Below are 21,518 nucleotides of genomic sequence, written 5' to 3' on the forward strand. Positions count from 1 at the left end.
TACTGATCATTCTTTGCTCACTGAGTGCTACCACGAAGAATTCGTCCAGTGAGATTTACCATGATTCATGTTGAGAGCAATGATAATAGAAATGCTTTGGTCAGATTAGGGGAAGTCTGGCAAATTTCAGCCCAAGGGGGCAAGACTCGCATCAGCAGCCTATTTTAAAGGGAAAAAACTGCAGTTGGCCCAGTGACCAAGGCCAAAATAGCTCTCTATGGGACTAGCCTGGGGGGCAGATTCCCCCCTGCCCAGCTAGCCCCTGGATTAGATTGTCTTTTTGTGTGTGTGTGTGTGGCATGCTGTGTAAACCAGGGATGGACATAAATATTCTTGTGTTACTTACATTCTTGCTAATACAGCGATTTATTGGTCAGACTGAGTATATCTATTATCTTATAGGAGGCAAGAAGAGTATATACAAAGAACTAACTGCTTTATTACTAGACACGCTTTAAACAATTAACAAAAGACCGACCGTCTGGGTAGCGACTTTCACAGCCATATTGTCGTGTTAAAACAATTTAATTTCGTACACACTGAAACGACATATGACATCCTTACAGCAATATCGTCAAGAAATGTAAATAATTAGCAGAACATCTCGGTACGAACCTCCCAAAAACTCATAAAAGGAAAAGAAAACAGGTCTTCATTGATTCTATAACACATCTTTGTGTATATAGAAGGAGGAAAAGGAAAGGGAATGGGGGATGGCATGATAAAAGATGCTGACAAAAAACGGGTATAAGGAGTGTATTGTAAAGATATTACAGTTACAAAATACACAAGAGTGATCACTCTGATATACCAAACATTGTAGTTATATACACAGTATCAAATAACAGATGAGCCAGCCGGCTTCAGGTTAATAGTATAACCTTTCCCGGGATAGCAAGTTGGTGCTTAGCCCTCAGGGTCTTCTATAAGGCAGTCATTGTCAGTAAACAATATAACAAGCTAGAAACCAAAATAGTCCTTACAGATAATTGCCGTTAGAGAAACAGTTATTAGGCAGCGTTACCGGACAAAATAGAATCTCGGACAATATGTTACCGTTTTTTGTCACCATCTGTTATCATCCCATCCCTATCCTATCCCCCATTCCCTTTCCACCTTTACTGCCCCGGGGAACCCTCCTTCTATAAAAACCATTAGGGGTTTGGGACCATTCCCCTCCAACTCTTTCCCCTGGCTGCATATTCATCTACTCTGGGAAGCGCAGATCTCCCACCTCTCCTATATAACATCTTTGTGTACAGTATATGTTTGTTCGCAACTGCACAGCAACAATTTATTTTAATATTATAGATACTGTTGAAGAACAGCAAGTTCCTGCTCTTTTGCTACTCGCTATGGCCAGAAGACTGCAAGACACAAAGGTATTTGTAATGACATGTAAACTTTGTCAGAAATGTTTGGAGCACCCTGTAACGTTATACTCACCAAAATGGCGCATGATTTACACCTATGGACCAAAAGGGAAGCTTCCCAGAGATACACCAAGAGGGACCACAACATAAATTTATTTTGAGTAGTGTTTAAGGTGAGGAAATTGTACTTTTTCCCTGTAGTTAAAAAGAACTTGGGTTCCGTCTCTTCGCTCGATATAATTAAAACGCTAAAAATGTATTTTCCTTTCCTCATAGATAACATTGTCATATCAGACAAAAGTTCGGAAGGGGAGGAGAATATTTGTAGTCCTTCTGGTGATGGGAGGGGTGTGGTCCAGAAGATGGGGAAGCTAAACGAATATTTTACAAAATTAAGGGCCAACATCATTGATGTAAAGAACAAAATTCAAGAAACTTGAAAAAAATTTCATGTAGTGAGTCACAAAGCAGTAGCCAGGTTCAACAGTAAATCGTTCAAGCTGATAGTTAAAGTATAATTATATTTTTGTTTTTCTATATATTTTTCAGCAGATAATTTTTGGATATTGTTCAACAATAAGGGGGGTATTCAATTGTCCGCGGGTTCGAGCGCGGAAAAACTAATACCGCTAATACGGTAATCTCTCGCTGGATTTCAGCTCGCAGCTTCCTGAGCTGCGAGCTGAAATCCAGCGAGTAAATTACCGTATTAACGGTTTAATCCTGCGCGGACCGCGGGATTTTCGGCAATCCCGCCGACAATTGAATACCCCCATAAATGTGTTGGATTAACAATGTGTGGTTTATTTTGTGTACTATCGATAAATATATATATTTATTTATTTAAAATAAAGGCACAAGTATAAAACATGTTCAATAGACAGGTACAGTGTTCCACAACACACCTACAAATTACGTTCCCATATGCTTTTCTTCATCACTAGATGTACACAAGTGTATAATTATGCAAGCAGACATATACAATACACATCTATATAAAACATCGCTACTTGCTTTTCCTGTAGACTGCAGACAGAGATGTATAATTATGTAAGCAGCCATGTACAATACACATTTATATAATACATAGGTACGTATTTTTCTTCTGTAGTTCTGTAGTCACGATCAGCACTCACCTGAGCCTGCGTGACGTGTGTGTGAAAACCGGTTAATCAAAAACACTCCCCTGGTCTGTCTAAAATGATTAGATCCTTATCTATCTATGCCACAAACTAGCTTTGAATGACCAATTATGGCACCACCTCGTTTTTTTCGTGAAGAGCTGACGCTCTTATTACGGAAGTCTTAGCTTTTCGCTTAAAACTAATCTATCACAATTTACTTTAATCAGAGTTAACATAAACCACAATATTCTCCTGTTTCAACTATGTAGCATTTTGACCAAACTCGAGTGAATTTGTAAGAACACAAAGACCTGGGGGTAAATGTAGCAAGCTGAGAGTTTTCCGGCGCGTTTGAAAAGTGGAGATGTTGCCTATAGCAACCAATCAGATTCTAGCTATCATTTTGTAGAATGTACTGAATAAATGATAGCTAGAATGTGATTGGTTTTTCAAACCCGCCGGAAAACTCTCAGCATGATACATTTACCCCCTGGACTTATTAAGGGTATAAGAATACATCCACAATGCTTAAGATAAAACAATTAACAAAAATGACATACAAAGGTATACTGCAATGATTTCTTGTCAAATAAAAGGATAAAACACAGAACTGATAAACTACTAATGATCAAGTTTATGTTGCTAGGAGAAGCAGAAAATGGGACACTCTTCAATATAAGATTGTCTCCCAAAAGTGAACAAAACCTTAGTGTTTAAACTACAGACCCCCTTCCTGTGATGTCAGAACTAAAAGTATGTGTAAATGTAAATTACGGTTTTATGACTTCTGTTAACAAAAAAAAACACTTTCCCAGTCAGGTTGTATGTATGCTGTCCTAACTTTTCACCAGAATTGTTTACAAATAGGATTTTGCCTCCACACAACAGGCCATAAGTTCCCCTTCTGCACATACCACACAAGACGCCTGTAAGTATAAAACTGGAGAAAATATGATTATATGTCACTGACATAAAACCCAACTGCCTGTCTCAGCAGTCGAAATGTCTGATTCTTTCCAGAGGTGTCTTAAATATCACTCCAGAAAGAGATATTTCCAAAGGCTTTGCCTTTTGCAACGTGCCATAAATTGATACAAGGTGCTCATTCGTAGCCATGGATCTTGGGCTCTCTTGTCTACAAACACCATTTGGGGAGAACAGAGAAGTTTAACCTAATCAAGGAGACACACTGATGTAGTTTAAGTTTGAAGGTTTTAAGGTGTTAACCTCTGTCTGTACACAGCTTCCTCTGAGCCTAGAAATTAGCTTGCACATGACATACATGTATACAGGTGTATAAATATGCAAGCAGACTTATCCAATACACATCTATAGAAAACATAGCTATGTGCTTTTCTTGTAGACAGTGCAGACAAAGGTGTATAATTAGACTAGCAGACATATGCTATACACATAAATGTAATAGACAGCTTCTATTGCTTTTCCGTTACAAGCACCTAATTGACAATTGACTGACATGTGGGCAACGCACCACATGTGACGGATACAGACATCAGAAATTTACATACACACGCCCTGAAAGGAGTCGCAGTTTGTGGAACTATCGGCAGTTGGTCGTGGAATCGGTCGTGAATTCATACACACTACATGATTGGAATGCAATTTTAAACAGTACGACCAACCAAAGGAACCGACAATCGGTACTTTGGACGACTTTTGACCATCGTGTGATTCTACACACTAACACGACATCCCACCGAACGATCGTATGTCAGCTGCTTGACCCGATTATTGGACGAAAAAGCCTTAGACTTATGGCTGAAAAGCAATATTTAAATTTTACTAGCTTAATTGTTGTAACAAAGTAAGAACTTAACTGGCCAAGCAGTCTGTGATATTGCAATCAGGTCGGGCAATGAACTTATTGTTGCAACGTGTGTGGTCCAAAAAAATAGCTGTGATGCCTAATAATCTTTCTATTAAAAACAATAGGATCATTATTAGGGATGGTGGTAAATGTGGTCAAAAGATACCATTATCATCTGTCACTATCCGGTCACAATGAAGCCAGATCTCCATCTGTTTGGCCACCAAGGTGTGGTGCTACCTTAAGAATCATGACTGGCTGACAATTTCTATTGTGGTAACTAGTTCATGGTTTCCAGGTTTTTCTGTATGTTGTGAAGCAATTTCTGAACAAATAACACATAATGTTTTATAACACATCATTATTGTAGAAACAAATGAAAATGCTGTCACTCAGACTGGTGTCACTTTCTTCTTTGGTGCTAAGTCTCCCAGGTAGCAAAGTGCTTAATCTACCAAAGATTATACAACACAGAGAATGGCAGCACAGGGCCCTCTTAAGAACATCTTGGGCCCCCGGGCACAGCAGTGCACCGGGGCCCCTATATATACAAAAAAAAAAGATTATATATATGGGCCCTTCGGAGGCAGCAAAAAAAACCAAAAACCTGGAAAAAAAAAAAAGACAATACTTACCTTGCGATCCGGCTCACTCCATGGTCTGCTCCCCCGTCGCGCTCCGCAATGGATGTCGGGCGGGCGTGATGACGTCACGCCCGACATGCACTGCGAGCGCCGCATGGAGGAGGAGACCATGGAGGGAGCCGGATCACCAACTGACCGCAAGGTAGGTATTTGTTTTTTTTTCTCCAGGTTTTTTCTTTTTTTGCTGCCTCCGATGGGCCCCCCTGGGCTGCAAGGCCCCCGGGCACCTGCCCATTGTACCCAATGGGAAAGACGGCCCTGTGGCAGCACACTTGTTCTCCTTTGATAATTTTGACACATCCGGCCTAGTATGATGACACACACTTGTTTGTCATGATCCACTGGTTGGGAATGACAGGGCTACTGTATATTTTGAAACTAAACTATTACATGTTGGCTGAACTCTTTGGCAAGTTTTCGGGAGATGCTGGGGACGGGTCTTGGTGAATCGCGCTGTTTGGCCACGATGACTCGTGATTTACGTCATTAGCCCGCCCTTGCCACTTAATTAATTAAGTGTGTACAGGCCGCGGGAGGTTGCTCTGCTCTCCCAGAAATTCGTGAGTCTCCCGGACATTTTGGGAGAGTAGGCAACTATGCTAGATAGTTGATAAACATACATTATGTAATCAATTGGGAATATGACTTTTTTTTAGAAAACATTTGTATGTAGATCCCTCTTAACTCTGAAAAGAGTTCTCAATCCTAAGGAGATCTGATCTAAGTCTAGTGAACCCTAAGGCTATGTCCACACTCAGCGGTGCCAAGAGGGAGTGAGGTAGGTACAAAATACTGAGGCCAAGGCCTGCATGAGGGCCCTGGTCTGCCAGAGTAGTGGGAGGAGTCACCAACCTGGTGTGGCCCACCCCCTTCAGTTGCTATGGAAAAGGGACACAAGAAGTTCTTGTACTGAGGCCCAAAATTTCTAATGGCGGGCCAATCCACACTGATGTGTTCTTCAGTCTGCATGCTGTGAAGGAGTATGAACAATAATGCACACATAATTGTTCACATCATACACACCTGAAAAACAAACAAACATCTGTGTGGACCTAACCTGCCTTCAGTGTTGCCTAAGAAAGCTGTGTGATTACTTTTGCTGTAACTGTATTACTGCTAATGACTACCACTATTTTCCACAAGGCGGTGCTTATTAATAAACGTTCATCACCACACAGCTAACCGTTAATGCACAAGCCATTAAACACAAATATATAAAAAATCCAAAGTACATGCATTGGGCCTACAACCAACCATGTCCAGAAAAAGGATACCCTTCCATGAATGTGCACTGTGAGTCTCAGTCACATCTAGGTTTCACATCTAGTTTTCCTGGAGCTCATATAGGTCCTGTACCCATGGTTTGTAGACCTCACATATGCCCCTTTCACTGCTGCATGGCAACTGCTTTCCCTGGACAAGGACCAGTTTTCTACAAGTAGAAGTAACTGGCATAAAATGCTGAAAAAAATCTCATTCTGTGTGAGATAGGATTATTTGCATTTACTCTGTCATAAGATATATTGTTATTTTTATAACCAATTTCACTAGGTTACTTGATTGTTGACTTCTGCATTAGATCTGTCCCCTATTTTGATATATGCACATATAATTAAATCAAAATATTCTATGTAACTAGCCATTTGTGGGCCCCATAGCATAGTTTTGTAAGGACACCCATGTATGAACCAATGATGCAAAGCGCACCTATATATTGGGCACTTTGACTGGGAAGGTGGGACCCCCTGCACCTATGGTAGTTACATCCTAAATTCTACCTGTTGTGTGCTGTTAAGTGACTTGTGCTGTATATATATATATATATATATATATATATATATATATATATATAGTCTATGAACGCATGAAATTCACAACATAAATAACGCTTATGACTACAGAGTGACTGTGAACCTAATGGTCAGTTTGGCTGTGATAACCCATGTTTTGGTGTGTGGCAGATTTCTGCAAAACAGAGAAGTATGACAATCCTGAAACGTGTTTCTTTTTACTCATTGTATTTGTTAGCAAGCATACCTGAAAATGATTGTTCAGAATAAACATTATGGGGTATATTTACGAAATTGCTGGTTTGCAAAAGGGGAGATGTTGCCTATAGCAACCAATCAGATTCTAGGGGGGGAATTCAATTGACGGTAGTTTTTTTTTGCACCGCGTTAAGTCATTTTAACGCGGTTTTCACTCATTTTAGAGCAGGTTAACTTTACCGATATTCAATTACATTTTTAACACAGCTTTTTTTTTTTGCACAAACGGTCCTATCGCGGACAAGTAGAAGAAAATGTAAACTTTGGTGACATGTGCATATGTTTACAGATACTCAAAATATATTGAGTCATGTTTTATTTTAAGGTTAATGAAAATGTTTATTTTAACATATTTTGTTCGCTGTAGAACAGTAAACAAAGTATAATTTAACATGATCTTGAGAGAGAGAGAGAAAGAGAGAGAGAGATAGAGATAGAGATAGAGAGAGACATTGGGGCACATTATGTTTATGTTCGCATAAAGTGAAAAATAGTTTTTAATCCTTATCGCATTGATGGGGATTTAACTATTTCTCAAATTTATGAAGAACCCAACACAGAAACAGCAGTTTATCGGAACTGCTGCTTCTGTGTTGGATTCTTCATAAATTTGAGAAATAGTTCCGATAGTTCCGATAAACTGCTGTTTTTGTGATTAAAAAAAAAAACATACTTACCACGCCTCTTCGGAATGCGCTGTCTCTGGATCTCCTCCTGGTCCTCTTTGTTTTCCTTCATACTGCAATTGTGCATGTGCAGTTCAAAGAACTGGACATGCCCTCAAACATCTCCGCTCTGTCGTTGCAGAGAGAGAGAGCGCGGTGAGTGATCATGTGATCCCTCCACACATGCGCTGTCCAGCTCTGCTCTTCGGAGCAGAACTGACAGCCCTGAAATTTTTCAATTATGATAATGTACGCGCGTACATTAACACGACAAGTTTCCGAAAAAAATAAATAAATTTCGGAACTTGTTAGATTGCGGAAGGGAGCAGTCACCATACTATTGAATGGTGACTGCTCCCAACAACGAAGCAGAACGCAAAGCAGCAGATATCCACGATATATGCTGCTATGCACCGTTCATAAATATGCGGGACCCTACAAGTGGCGTGGATTTTACAGTAAGTGTCGGAAATTGAACCATCACTAGTTGTTAAATATGCTCAAGAGAGAGAGAGAGAGAGAGAGGGAGCGAGAGGGAGAGAGAGAGAGAGAGAGAGAGAGAGAGAGAGAGAGAGAGAGAGAGAGAGAGAGAGAGAAAGGGAGGGAGAAAGACACAGAGAGAGATAGAGACAGACAGTGAGGGAGAGTGAGAGGGACACAAAGTGAGAGAGAGAAAGAAAGATAGAGACAGACAGTGAGGGAGAGTGAGAGGGACACAAAGTGAGAGAGTGAGAGAGAGAGAGAGGAAGAAAGACAGAGATTGAGAAAGACAGAGAGAGTGAGACACAGAGTCAGAGAGGGACAGGGAGAGAGAGACAGGGAGAGAGAGACAGAGAGGGACTGCATTTGCGAATTAGGAACTATAGTCTATTAGATTTAATAGCGTCCCCAATGTTGTAGTGTTGTGGTCCCTGTACATGTGCCTTATTGTATGGACATCAGGACACATATTTCTCACTCACCTAGCAACTGAGGAGTTAACTTTAGTCCTCGCCGTCAAAACATAGTGATTGGGCCAATCACAGGCTCTCTTACATCCGCGCACATCTGGACCATTCAGGAACACGCTATACGCTGTGGGAGAAGGGGTGGACTGTACAGTTGGGGAAGTCCCAGGCAGCCAATCACCGAACGACTCTCATGAGCTGGTGAAGCTGCTGCCTTGGCAGGACCTGGTGCTCCCTCTGACCCTCTGCCAGTCACCCAGGAGGCAGGTAAGAGCATGGAGTATCCCGCAGCTGGGTGTCTAACCCTCAGCCGGCTGCATTTACAGGGTATTACCGGGTGCATGGGAACCATCCAATAACACATCGCCTGTATCTTATAAGGGTGATGATAAATCCTCCAGATGGGCAGCACCCATCTCTAGCAGAATAGACTCCCAGCATCGCCCTCAGTGCCAACATCTTCTTCCTCTGTCTTCTCTTCGCCGTCGTATTGTTACAAGTATTAATAGCACGTGAGATGCTTTAATATATGAATCGTGGAGATGTTATGATGTAAACATGTTATATTGCCCATACATACTTTGCAGAGAAGCTCATCCACCACTACAACAAGTTGGCTTCCATGTGCATCTGTCCAGAGCCATCGATAATTTTGTAGAACTAGCAATAGATAAGTGTGAAGCTATGTAGAAGGACATATGAATATATATATATATATATATATATATATATATATATATATATATATATATATATATATATATTTATTATTCATATATATATATATATATATATATATATATATTGGACGAAGATACTGCAATAGTTGTTTTTTCTCTCAGATGCAGACATGGGGCGTATTTCTGTACCTGTGTGCATTGTATGACATGTTGGGGGCTTGCTAGGAGGTGGCTGCTGCTGATAGGGTTAGGGTGTTGCTTCAGAGCTATTAGAGAAATGTAGGCAGATGCTGCAACATTGCTGAAATCAGTGGTGTGCTGGCCGAGAGATCACAGGAAAAGAGCTATAATAGGAATGTGAAATGCAGAAATAGATCCAGAGCAGAACACGAGAGGAAATCATCTAGAAAGCTGTGGGAAATATCTTAACCAGGTCTGTATATTGTTCGCTAGCAGTACTAGATAAGGATGGCATGGATATAATACTAATAAGGTCTATATATTATTTGCTAGCAGTACTAGATAATGATGGTATGGATAACTCACACCATCTTTATATTTGACGTCTTTCAAGAGTATTCTTGTGATTACTTAACTCGCTGAATGTTGCCTGAACTCTTATTACACAGTGATCAGCCAATATTTTATTTATCGCTAAGCTGTTTCAATAGTGCTTCAACCACCACTAGTTATATAGGTTTTGCATAAAAATCTGATCTTTTTTGGAATTAATGTGAATGTTTTTGATAGCTACACCCCTTTAAATTAATTTATCTATTTTTGGAAATAGACTTGAATGAAATACTTTTTTCCCTAACAGATGCTGAAAGTACTATACAAATGCATCTGTAAAACTAGCCCAGATCTGTTTCCCAACATATAAATTTCTGAGCTTGATTCCAACTGTAGCTGTACCCAGTTTGAGATCTCTTGTAAATCATTTCCTCTGTTTATCCCCACTCATCTATTTATTAGAAAGTAATTGTCATTTGTAGATGTTGTTATGTGTTATTGTAAAGTAGCAAGAGGTGTTTAAATTCTTATAGCTAATGAGGATTGAATAAATCATTAATAATGTGTGTACAAAATACTGTATGAAATGATAATAGTATATTATGTCTTCAACTTCAATACTCAAAATGAACAGCAGCACAAAGGTATATTCTAAAGAATATAAATTGTATTCACCCACGGGGAGTCAGGCAATGTTCTGCACAATTCTTTGTACTTAAGTATCTATGAATGAATCAATTCCTCTTTAGTCAGACTCCCACCGTGTTGCATTCTCACAGTGCCGTGATCAACTTATATAATTAAAAAAAAATTTTTTTCTAGATTGACCTGCTCTTCTCTCACATGCAGCAATGTACACCAAAGGTACTCATCCAAAAGCCAATTTCCACTATAACAACAAAACACTCACTAGGTGTAAATAGTGCTAATGAAAACAATCCCCCTCCTATTTCAAAATAGTGGGTCTATACAATTTTCAACAAATACAACATTCATTAAACCAAGTGAAAATATATTGAATTTCAAAGTAATGTCCAACAACCTTGTAAAAATTCTGGAATTCTCTGGAATCTGTTCTCTTGTTATAAACGTGATCTTATTCCTCCCAGTGAAACATGTAAAATAAAACAATGAAAAACATTATACTGTAGACCGCACCTTCATTTGTATTCAAATTTTAAATGATCCACAACAACACTAAGGGGTATATTTACTAAACTGCTGGTTTGAAAAAGTGGAGATGTTGCCTATAGCAACTAATAAGATTATAGCTGTCATTTTGTAGAATGTACTAAATAAATGATAAATAGAATCTGATTGGTTGCTATAGGCAACATCTCCACTTTTTCAAACCAGCAGTTTAGTAAATATACCCATAAATGTTTTATAAAAGTGCCAATAAGAAAAAATAATTGTTACTTATCAGAATCTCTCATAATGACTGTGCTTTGAATAGCATGTTCTATGCCCTCTTTAATTCTGGGGAAGCACAATGAAACATTTACAATTGCAATGCAAATACTATTTCATGTGTTAACCATACAATCACTGCTGATAAAATGCAGTACACACTGTGTGGTTTAATGAATGTTGTATTTGTTGAAAATTGTATTGACCCACTAATTTGAAATAGGAGGGGAAATTTTTTTATGAGCACTATTTACACCTAGTTTGTGAACTTATATATAATTGCCAACTATTTCTAATGTCCAGTGATGATCTCTAGTTTTAAAGATCCCTGGAAATTGTTGTCCCTACTTTGCGGCACAATAAATTCCCCTCTATTCTACATGTTAGCTGTAGCTATTCTTATTCTTTAGGCTGTCGAAGTTAAATATTTATGCAAAAGGAGTATATAAAATGCAAAACGTGCACTGGCTCATCACTAACATGGCCCTGGAGTATATTTAAAAATGATGGCAACTGTGCTTTAGACAATATTTAGTGTGCAGTTTAAAAGCTGATGACACAACTAGTCCATATGCCACGTTTTGTATGAATGTCATAGAGGTAAGGGAGCGGGACAAAGCAACAAGTATTTTTGTATACATATGAGAAGTACGATACATAGTCAGTTACTGGTGTGCTTTTGAACTCAGAGATGTTTAAAGTGGAGCCATTTTGTGGAATTAAAGAATATTCATGAGAGTGCAATCTATTTGTTCAGTATGAACAAAATGCCTTATGCCTCAGCGATGTCACTAGTTCATAGTGAATTGAGAGACTGAATAATGGTTCATATAAGAACAGAGGGAAAAGCACCAACTCCTGTAACTACCTCTGTGTGCTGAATGAATGTGTCGGCGTGATCCAGTATGTATACTGATCTCTGGTGTCGACATGACCCAGTATGTATACTGATCTCTGGTGTCAACGTGATCCAGTATGTATACTGATCTCTGGTGTCAACATGATCCAGTATGTATACTGATCTCTGGTGTCGACATGACCCAGTATGTATACTGATCTCTGGTGTCGACGTGATCCGGTATGTATACTGATCTCTGGTGTCGACGTGATCCAGTATGTATACTGATCTCTGGTGTTGACGTGATCCAGTATGTATACTGATCTCTGGTGTCGACGTGATCCAGTATGTATACTGATCTCTGGTGTTGACGTGATCCGGTATGTATACTCATCTCTGGTGTCGACATGATCCAGTATGTATACAGATCTCTGGTGTCGACATGATCCAGTATGTATACTGATCTCTGGTGTCGACGTGATCCGGTATGTATACTGATCTCTGGTGTCGACATGATCCAGTATGTATACAGATCTCTGGTGTCGACATGATCCAGTATGTATACTGATCTCTGGTGTCTGCGTGATCCAGTATGTATACTGATCTCTGGTGTCGGCATGATCCAGTATGTATACTGATCTCTGGTGTCAACGTGATCCGGTATGTATACTGATCTCTGGTGTCGACGTGATCCAGTATGTATACTGATCTCTGGTGTTGACGTGATCCGGTATGTATACTGATCTCTGGTGTCGACGTGATCCAGTATGTATACTGATCTCTGGTGTTGACGTGATCCGGTATGTATACTGATCTCTGGTGTCGACATGATCCAGTATGTATACTGATCTCTGGTGTCGACGTGATCCAGTATGTATACTGATCTCTGGTGTCCACGTGATCCAGTATGTATACTGATCTCTGGTGTCGACGTGATCCAGTATGTATACTGATCTCTGGTGTCGACGTGATCCAGTATGTATACTGATCTCTGGTGTCAACGTGATCCGGTATGTATACTGATCTCTGGTGTCGACGTGATCCAGTATGTATACTGATCTCTGGTGTCGACGTGATCCAGTATGTATACTGATCTCTGGTGTTGACGTGATCCGGTATGTATACTCATCTCTGGTGTCGACATGATCCAGTATGTATACAGATCTCTGGTGTCGACATGATCCAGTATGTATACTGATCTCTGGTGTCGACGTGATCCGGTATGTATACTGATCTCTGGTGTCGACATGATCCAGTATGTATACAGATCTCTGGTGTCGACATGATCCAGTATGTATACAGATCTCTGGTGTCTGCGTGATCCAGTATGTATACTGATCTCTGGTGTCGGCGTGATCCAGTATGTATACTGATCTCTGGTGTCGACGTGATCCGGTATGTATACTGATCTCTGGTGTCGACGTGATCCGGTATGTATACTGATCTCTGGTGTCGACGTGATCCAGTATGTATACTGATCTCTGGTGTCGACGTGATCCAGTATGTATACTGATCTCTGGTGTCGACGTGATCCAGTATGTATACTGATCTCTGGTGTCCACGTGATTCAGTATGTATACTGATCTCTGGTGTCCACGTGATCCAGTATGTATACTGATCTCTGGTGTCGACGTGATCCAGTATGTATACTGATCTCTGGTGTCGACGTGATCCAGTATGTATACTGATCTCTGGTGTCGACGTGATCCAGTATGTATACTGATCTCTGGTGTCGACGTGATCCAGTATGTATACTGATCTCTGGTGTCGACGTGATCCAGTATGTATACTGATCTCTGGTGTCGACGTGATCCAGTATGTATACTGATCTCTGGTGTCGACGTGATCCAGTATGTATACTGATCTCTGGTGTCGACGTGATCCAGTATGTATACTGATCTCTGGTGTCGACGTGATCCAGTATGTATACTGATCTCTGGTGTCGACGTGATCCAGTATGTATACTGATCTCTGGTGTCGACATGTTCCAGTATATATACTGATCTCTGGTGTCAACATGATCCAGTATGTATACAGATCTCTGGTTCCGGCTGGTTCCGGCACTGTGTAACAGCTTCTGCACTAGATAACAATGAATAAAATAGAGAGCGTCACTTCAACATAATACACAGAAGAGAAACTTGGTTCAAATAGAAGAAAACTTTATTAGTGATTTCAGGTGGTAGAAAGTAGTTTGGGTCCGTGTGTCCCCTGGATGCCTTCTTAGTTTGACACATCACTGGGTGTTTTCTCAGAAGATAATTCCTGAACACTGGTCCAGGCCCCCAATGTATGTTGTAGGTCCACTTTGATTCACTGTGTTAAATTCACTTGAAGGTTATACTGAGAACCAAAGGTGATTTTCGAGGAACTTGCACATTGTACTCCCGGTTTCCTAAATTGCCCATTCACAGGCATGTTTTGTTGCTAAATTTTGGTGAAGTGACCCAGTACATTCAGTAACAGAAAATTTCTGTGGTTGAAAACATACAGGGTTACTCTTTAAGTATGAAGATAGGGCTCAGAACTTGATAAGACAATGGAGGCAAAATGTCAAAAGGCCGCACTTAGCTTAAAGGGTAAAAAGATTATTCCACAAGTTGTCAATGAGACAACAATTGACTTTTAACTTATTACCAGCTACCATATTAAAGGCAAATGCCACTTATGTGAACTTTCATTTTTTGAGGAGGGTGTTTAAGATAGACCCTTGTCTATAAGTGTACACGTATATAAACACTTCAGTAGAGTGTATATAGCAGTGATCTGTCCAGATGCTCCTACCATCTTCAGGGTTGGGCATTGAGCTCTTTGTCTACGAACAGTCTCCTCTGCCACCTCACAAACCTGGTGTCATTGGGTTTGAACTGAGCAGCACAAATAGTATACTTTAGGGTCTATTTTCCAAATTGAACCCCTAAAGAAACCTCTTCAAAAGTGTAATTAGCCATTAAGGCTGTGGCACCTTGATTTAAAATAATCAGAACATTGTTAACAATTTTTGCTATATTTACCATAATTTAAAATGTGCTATTTAAATAGGTGAATTGTACATGTTTATTATTGTTGATCGATATGGTTCTCTTTCGTTACTTTTAATATTTTTTTTTATTAATGGCATTTATTTGTATTGCACCATACTCATCAGTGCTGTATAATTGGGAACAAAATAATAAAATGTAAATGAAGAGAAATAAAGGATTTGAATGGATGGAGAGTGTTAGCAAGGGAGGGTTGGGCAAGGGCTCACTTGATTTCCCCCCCCAGGTTTTGTTGAGCTATGACTGGTAGTTCTGTAGGACATATGCTTATCATCATCATCAGCAGCTATTTATATAGCATCATTAATTCTGCAGTGCTGTACAGAGAGCTCACTCGCATAAGTCCCTGCTTCTTTTAAGCTTGCAGTCTAAATTTCCTAACACAGACACAGACAGAGAGAGACTAAGGTCAATTTAATAGTAGCCAATTAACCTACTTGTATGTCTTTGAAGTATGCTTAGGGCATACACCTACTCTTTTCCCTAATGACCAGTTAGGTTAGGTTAGCTACCTTGTGCTGATTTGCTTACCTAGAACCTGCAGGATTGAAAGGTTCGGTGTGGGAGACTGTTTATACAGCGGAGGCCGATTCTGTAATTTTACTCATATGCTTCTCTGCAAGCTACTAAAGCATATGGCTGTTAATGTATTCATCACTTTATCAATAATAGAGGGGTTTGTGGCTGTTCTGATTCTATTTACAACATATGTTGTAAATAATGAGAATATGTATTGCTCTTACTGTGTATTGCTGAGTTTTGTGCTGTATCAGAGTTTTTTCTTGTGTTGCATTTATATAAAATTTTTTTAGCAAATATCTGAGAAATACCAAAATCTCCATGTTTTATTTTCTGTGAAGGTTGCAAATATATTATGAGTGTAATATGTAATAACCGCCTGAACGTGCCAAATAAGTAAAAGCAGTTATAGGAACCTATCCCTAATTATCCTGTTAATTTGAATGCACCCGTAATCTTAATTACCGGAAAACAGGTCCTGTGAGTTAAATCAGTGGTTCTCAAACTGTATGCCGCGGCGATCTCACAGAGGTGCCACGGTGATCTCACAGAGGTGCAGCGGGGATCTCACAGAGGCGCCGCGAGGGAACTCAGAGGTGCAGCGGGGATCCCACAGAGGTGCTGCGGAAATCTCACAGTGGTGCCACGGTGATCTCACAGAGGTGCAGCGGGGATCCCACAGAGGTGCTGCGGAGATCTCACAGAGGTGCCACGGTGATCTCACAGAGGTGCAGCGGGGATCTCACAGAGGTGCAGCGGGGATCCCACAGAGGTGCCGCGGCGATCTCACAGAGGTGCCACGGTGATCTCACAGAGGTGCAGCGGGGATCTCACAGAGGTGCAGTGGTGATCTCACAGAGGCGCCGCGGGGATCTCACAGAGGTGCAGCGGTGATCTCACAGAGGTGCCGCGGGGATCTCACAGAGGCGCCGCAGGGATCTTACAGAGGTGCAGCGGGGATCCCACAGAGGTGCCGCGGAGATCTCACAGAGGTGCCGCGGAGATCTCACAAAGGGCAGCGGCGATCTCACAGGGGCGCCGTGGCGATCTCACAGGGGCGCAGCGGCGATCTCACAGGGGCGCCGCGGCGATCTTACAGAGGTGCAGCGGGGATCCCACAGAGGTGCCGCGGAGATCTCACAGAGGTGCCGCGGAGATCTCACAGAGGTGCCGCGGAGATCTCACAGAGGTGCCGCGGAGATCTCACAGAGGTGCAGTGGCGATCTCACAGGGGCGCTGCGGGGATCTCACAGAGGCGCCGCGGCGATCTCACAGGGGCGCAGCGGGGATCTCACAGAGGTGCTGCGGAGATCTCACAGAGGTGCAGTGGCGATCTCACAGGGGCGCTGTGGCGATCTCACAGGGGCGCAGCGGCGATCTCACAGAGGTGCAGTGGCGATCTCACAGGGGCGCTGTGGCGATCTCACAGGGGCGCAGCGGCGATCTCACAGGGGCGCCGTGGCGATCTCACAGGGGCGCAGCGGCGATCTCACAGGGGCGCCGTGGCAATCTCACAGGGGCGCCGCGGCGATCTCACAGAGGTGCAGCGGGGATCTCACAGAGGTGCAGCGGGGATCTCACAGAGGTGCTGCGGAGATCTCACAGAGGTGCAGTGGCGATCTCACAGGGGCACCGCGGCCAGGTCCAGTGGTGAGCAAGGCGGGGGAATACTTGGTAATTATTTTGGATTAGGGGTGCCTTGAAAAATTTATGGAGACCCTAAGGGTGCCTCGAACTGAGAAAGTTTGGGATTCAAAGAGTTAAATGATTTCTACTGTCTGTGAAAACTGGGACATAAGTGAGCCATATTTATTGTACATGGTGGGAGAGGAAGTATACGTCCTGTACATGGACAACAGCCATATTGCGATATTACAGCCCACAGATTATTAAAAACAAAAAGCAGCTTTATATACCCATGAGGTAATTCTGTGCACAGTTGTCTATACACAAATTTAGCAGTTACCAACAACATACTTCTGACCTGTTATATTAGAAACATAAGATTAGATTTGTTTTGTTGTGTGTTTTTGGTAGTGACAATATATACATTTAGATGTCAGTCAGTGTTGCTGTCTATAAAACATGTATCTGGGAACTAAATGTAACTCTTTGATAGAAGATGGCTATAAGAAGGTACTACACAAGTTAAAAGTAAATGTATTATAGTCTGAATAATTCTATGGCACGTAATGGGGTTGTCCTAATTTGGGTCATCGGATAATATATAGGTTGAACATTACATTTTTGGAATTTCTGGTATTTGACCATATGAGAAAACACTTTAAAGCATGTAAGTGGTAACAGTTTCTAATTCTAGGTTTGCGTTCAGTTCTTGGTACTTATTTCTGTGTTGATACAACAGTATAAGAAACAACTTGCTGGTCAAGCACAATGATCGCCCTCAGTGATTTTGCACACAACGAATTTATGGTTGAAAAAGACAAATATGCCCAATGACTACCCATGTGTACGTCCTTTATCAGATTTGTAGTAAAGTGTGTGATAAAAGGGAAGATCACCTTCTTTTATATTACTGACTTTTGTAATTCTTAGGGTTCATCTTTGTTGATGCCGTTGCCCATTTGAATGAGGGATAAAGAATAATAATGTAAACCTCTCTATGCAGCTTGTCTGTAATACACATCAAGCTGGTAAGAGGCAGGTGTAGTGGTCATGGTGAGCAATGGTCTAGATTCCGCTGGTATATCACAAAGCATGTGCTATGGATGAGTTCATCTCAGTGTGAAGCTGGGCACACACTACAGGTTCTTCAAACAATTATGATGCCAATCACACAATCGTGTACGCTCCCAGAATCATGTTTTATCTTACCAAAGCAAATTGTATTGTTTAATTTGATTTTATAAACTGACGCAAAATCTCTATCAACAATGGAATGATGTTGGGAAACTGTGGAAGTGGGTATCCACTCATGACCAGCAGTGTGGGCAGATCTCTATAGAGTGTGAAGAGTCATGATATTTTCAGCAGATGGTTATGACAGATGAGGAGCACAGATCTGAAGGTAAATCATATAGGTGTGTACACATGTATCAGCGTGTTCACCAGGACTTCAGTCATTGGTAAAATCGTTACAGAAATCGCATCTGCAGTTGTTTTCTGTAGTGTGTACCCAGCTTGACTGTACTACATGCAGGCTGACATGTATACATAGGCAGATCAGTTTGCAGCTATATATCTTACAGTAGTCTTAGAATATAGTACAGTGCAGATAAGTTGTGACTACTGAGAAAAAAAACAAAGCTCGTGCTCTCAATTATGGAAAATTTATGTATCCATGGCTAGAAATGAGAGAGAGTACCTGAATGGACAGTACACAGCCATAAATTAGGAGCACACTGTAAGTTTAAGTAGTTCTCATATATCAGTATAGAAGCTTACTAACAGAGGCCTTCGCTAATAGTAAGTGTACACACTAAAGTAATAGCCCTGATTTACAGTTAGATGTACCTTATCCAAACCATGGTGTGCTGCAGTCTGGGCAAATATGAAATGTATGGACAGATTTAGAATTGGGAGTGGTGTGTGTCCTAGCTGAAGTCCGAATCACAGTGTAAATGTAGCTACCCAGTATTTATGTGCTACATGGAAAAGCAGGATATCAAGGAGCAAATTTGGTGCTTTAGCTGGATCTGCCCCTAACTCTATATTAGATACTTATTGTGCTGTTCTGACACCAATCTAGCAGCCGAGTTTACAGACAATGCACTTTCTTCTTCCTAGATAATGCTGGTTGTTATGCCTTACAATATAAAGCAAATGGGGATTTTTTTTGAAACCCTTATTTTGGTCTATTTTTGTATGACTGTCTTGTTATATCCTGTTTTCTATTAAAGGTCTACATAGAGGAAAAAAATAATGCAGCATTTGTAGACTATATTATGTGGTTTTGTTACAATACATGAATACCAAAGAAATTACATTTTGCTTTCAGGTGTTTCAGCCAGTGAAAGGGTTAAGACGTGGGATCTGTTGTCTGTGTCTCAGTGTTTAAAGTTGAATCCTTTCCCTTCTCATCAGCCATGAAACTCCTGTAAATGCGAGAGCTGTGAATTCCTGGCTGCTCATCTCCCAGATCTGAATTCATGTCACACAGTAAGTTTGCATTTAATGAGGCAGAGGATAAAAGAGGACAATTGATACAGTAACAAGAGAAGCCAGGGGTCAGGCGTACGAAGGATGTCACAATTTCTGCAGCAGTTTTCTTATCTTGTAGAAAGTACACAGCTTTCTTGCCTAATGAGAAATGGGCTATTTCATTAGTCGAAAATTCAATCAGTAGTCATTCGGAATACAAGAGTATATCCATATATATATATATATATATATATATATATCTGTGTATATATATATATATATATATATATATATATATATATATATATATATAGCAGCATAGAGGCGGTAAGTCATTTCAATGATTAGCGGGTTGATGGGATGGAAGAGCTTTAATTTGATGGTAAATTCTGCGGATAAGTTCTGGACATAGACAGCAGCATCTATTTCTGACTTATCATACATTCATACATTTCCTGTAGAGGAAGGCTTTACATTGTTTGGACTGAGGTCACAATTGGAGTGGGGATTTTCCATATGAATCTGGCCTTTTAGTTGTGTTGGAATAACCCATTCATTCATATTTCTCTCCCTTTCTCTGAGCAGTTAGGGAGGCTGCAGTACAATATCAGAAATTTCAGGATAAACATTTATGTAACTTTAAAAAAAAAGTTCAAATGTTTTTCCAGCCAAATTATGTTGTATTCATGAACTTTGTTTCATATCTAGGTGCGTTAGACATCACAGGCCTCTCACACTAGTTTGACGGTTGACTCCTTCCACTATGGGGTAGATTTACTAATACCACTTTCATACTGCCGCCCCGGCAAAAACCCAGCTTGAAAAACCCGGGATATTTTGCGGGGCGGCAGTATGAAAGTGGTATTAGTAAATCTACCCCATAGTGGAAGGAGTCAACCGTCAAACTAGTGTGAGAGGCCTGTGATGTCAAACGCACCTAGATATGAAACAAAGTTCATGAATACAACATAATTTGGCTCGGAGCGTCCCAGCTCAGAAACACCATTCATACTGCACCTCGGACCCGGGAATTTCCCGAGTTGACTCCATTCATACTGCACAAGTCTGTGCCCTGGCAAATTTGTGGGAGTCCTCACCAGAGTAGTTTTCATTGGCTGAAAAATGAAGACTGGATGCTGCTCCAGTGTTTAAATCCTGGCAGAAAAACCTGAACTTTGCATCCTTTCACACAACTAGTATTTCCCAGACGTTGTACCTCTGTAATGTGGGATATCAGCTACATCAGACACCCAAATAAATACACAGCACTGCACTTTAATCAGGACAAGTAATCTTTAAAGGCAAATATACTCTATCTATTAGCATGATTTATATATATATAAAAAAGTACAATAGTGATGGTATGCCTTCTCTATATATCTCCAATCATGTATACCCTATGGTATATTTATGTATGTAATAGCCATTAATAAAATTTCTGTAAACTGCCCTTCTTTTCATATACATTCTTTGTATTCTCCTGCTTTAAATCCTCCAGAGACAGGCAGACAGCCAATCATCTTGTTTTCTGTGCAACCCGGGTTGAAAAACCCGGGTTGCACCATTCATAGTGCAGGCAACCCGGGTCCGACCCGGGAATTACCCCTCGATAAATCCTAGGTTGAAGACCCGGGTTTTTAGACCCGGGATTTTTGACTTGTACCATTCATACTGCACCAAGACCCGGGTTGTTTGAGCTCGCCCCGGCAAAAACCCGGGATTTTGGTGCAGTATGAATGGGGTATAAGGCTTCTAAATAAGAAAAGTGAAGGTGTTGTCCATAGCAA

The 21,518-nt window shown here is 40.8% G+C and overlaps 1 protein-coding gene across 4 annotated transcripts in view; it reads left to right on the forward strand.

The window, feature by feature from the left end:
* Positions 1-8,798: 8,798 nt before the first annotated feature.
* CAMKK2 (calcium/calmodulin dependent protein kinase kinase 2) overlaps positions 8,799-21,518 on the forward strand; it is a 72,696-nt gene continuing 59,976 nt past the window's right edge. For 2 of the 4 annotated variants that reach the window (XM_075178301.1, XM_075178293.1), the window contains exon 1: positions 8,799-8,896. The gene's annotated coding sequence lies outside the window, so the exon portion shown is untranslated. Of the gene's footprint in view, positions 8,897-9,581; positions 9,743-19,671; positions 19,750-21,518 lie in introns of those variants that run through there. The other 2 variants (XM_075178298.1, XM_075178299.1) reach the window with 2 other exon arrangements.

Source organism: Mixophyes fleayi, chromosome 1, assembly GCF_038048845.1.
Source record: "Mixophyes fleayi isolate aMixFle1 chromosome 1, aMixFle1.hap1, whole genome shotgun sequence".
In the NCBI taxonomy this organism is placed as follows: Eukaryota; Metazoa; Chordata; class Amphibia; order Anura; family Limnodynastidae; genus Mixophyes; species Mixophyes fleayi.